Raw genomic sequence first — 2,655 nt, 5'->3', positions numbered from 1 at the left:
CATTAGTGTTTGTTTTCTTTAACTAGTCTTTTTAATAGTTATGAGATATATACTTTTGTGAAAACAGATATCACCAGTATTGTTTTTAATGTTAGCTTTTCCACACTTGCAGGACTTCAACATTTTTTTTTTTATCAAAATGTGCTTTTTAGTTACTTTTTGTTATTGAACCACATAGCTACACTTGCATCTAATCATTAATAGACTTTTCCTTACTATGTAATTATTTCTAATATGTTAACACTAACTATACAAATAAACTTTATTTAGTCAATCTAACCTTTTAAATTCCACATCTGCTATATAACCATCCTACATATGCAGTGTTGGGTTATAAGTTTAGACTTAATTAATTACTCATCATTTTGATTGAATGCACACAATTTATAGGGTAGGGATAATATATAAGAAAATATGTTACCAAATGAGCAGAATTCTTAGACCCTATTAGTTAAACTCTCTAGTGTTGGTACCATGAGAAAATGCACCCAGTAGACTCTGTAAAGTGGTTGGTGATAAGAGGAGCATCAAGCCAAATGAGACAAGCATTAGTTTATAGGAGCAGTGACTCCCAAGAAAGAGCCAAACTATGACAAACTGACCAACCCATGTTGAGATGACAAAACTGGTAAAAGGCTGATGAGCTTATGATTAACATAAAGTGTAATGTTATTGATTTTTGTGTTAGTTTTTTAAAGTTTATGTACAGTTGTCTTTTAATATTTATTTGGAGGAACTGATTTAAGATGCACAAGAATAATCAGAACCAAAATATAACAAACAAAAAAGAGGGAACAGGCTGAAGATATTTTATTCATCATAATTGGATAGGAATGCTTTATAGTATGATACTGCTCCAATTGCAATGTAATGTTACAATAACATAAAATAGTTGAATTGAAAATAATTTACAATATTTTTCTCATAAAACACATTATGAAGAAGTTTGTTCTGCAGGCTTCTTCTACTTTGGTTGTTTGGTTCATCTTCACTTAAATATCATTCTTTTCTTTCTGAGCTCACATTTATTGTCATTCATGCATGCTGACATTACACATTCAATGCTCACCTTATTTCTCTCCAGCTTTCAATCTCTATTTCATTCCCATCTCTCACAATAATATAACAACATTGCTCTTTATAAGTGTAAAAAAACATTTTCTTTTAGAAAGCAAACAGGATTTTTTATCTTAATTTTGTATAAACAAAAACAAAAAATAAAACAATGATAATCTACAACTCTGGGTCTCTGAAGTTTTAACATCCAATTATCTATGCTTGCATGGGTTGGAAAATTCTTTGCGATAGATGATTTTGCAATGATCAGCCCTCACTTGTTTCTTAGCAATGTAATGTTTCCCCATAACCAAACATGTTTTCATGGGGAAGTGAAAACAGATAACACTGCTTTTATGACAGTGATATACATTTACAAGTATCATGTCAAGAACTGGATGCACAAACATACATATGCATATGTACAATATATGGTGTCTTAAAAAACAGCACTCAGTACATTGTGTGAAGTGGCTGGTGTAAGGAAGGGCATCCAGCCATCTGAAGCAGACATTCAAGTACCATGCAGTTCTAGATGCTGTCAAACCATCTAATCTATACCAGCATGGAACATTAAATGATGATGACAACAATGGGCTTCTTTCAGTTTTTGTCTACTACTCACCGGGCTATAGCAGAGGACACTTGCCCAAGGTGCCATACTGTGGGAATGAACCTGAAACCACAGGTTAAGGAAGCAAACTTCTCAACTGCACAGTCATGCTCTCAGTCTGGAATCACAGATATTTTGGAAAATTTATTCTGCTGCCAAAAAAATCCAGTAAGAAATTTGAATCTGTGGAGAACCTTGCATGAGAAGTCCAGAAATTATGTTGAGTAAAGAAGCCTCTCAAATTTGATCTTCAAAATGTTTTGATAAACAATTTTATATCATCATCATTATCTAACTTTTCATACTTGTTTGGCATGAATTAATTGGATTTCCTCTGGTTGGATGCCCCTCCTGGTATCACCATCCCTCACCTATTAACAAGCAAGGTCAAATTTCCCCATGGCTGGACACATTTCCATGGAAGATTGGAAATGAACAACATCACTTGTATGATAAAGATACTAGTTTACAACAATGACATAATATCAAGTACGCCACACACACACATATCAATGTATATTTACTCTTTTTTTTTTTTAATGATGTAAGTTTAAACATGAAAATTTTAATTAAACTCGTGCAACTTTTATCAATATCAATAAAATGACAAAAATGAACATCATTTAATTGATGAATAGTTTAGAAAAAGATATTTTAATATTCAATATTATACTCTAAGAAAGAAAAACTATTAATATCAGTTTGGTGATATAATCCTAAGGTTTGCTGTGGTGGGCAAATGAGACGGATTATTATTAGAGATGAGATAGTAAATTGTCAATGTGCATTAGCTGAAATGGACTTTCCAACCTATTCCCACTGAAATAGGATCCTCACAGTGCCATGGTCATCTTTCAATGAAATGGATATTCTGAAGGTCCTTGATAGGGTTGATCTGTTTGGCATAACTGTTGAAATGCTTAACCCTTTAGCATTCAGATTACTCTGTCAAATGTAATGTTTATTTATTCATATTGTTTTCAACT

This window comes from Octopus bimaculoides, chromosome 2, assembly GCF_046866305.1.
Source record: "Octopus bimaculoides isolate indiv1 chromosome 2, ASM4686630v1, whole genome shotgun sequence".
NCBI classification, from domain to species: domain Eukaryota; kingdom Metazoa; phylum Mollusca; class Cephalopoda; order Octopoda; family Octopodidae; genus Octopus; species Octopus bimaculoides.
The sequence above is the reverse complement of the archived record's forward strand: the minus strand, read 5'-3'. Positions refer to the sequence as shown.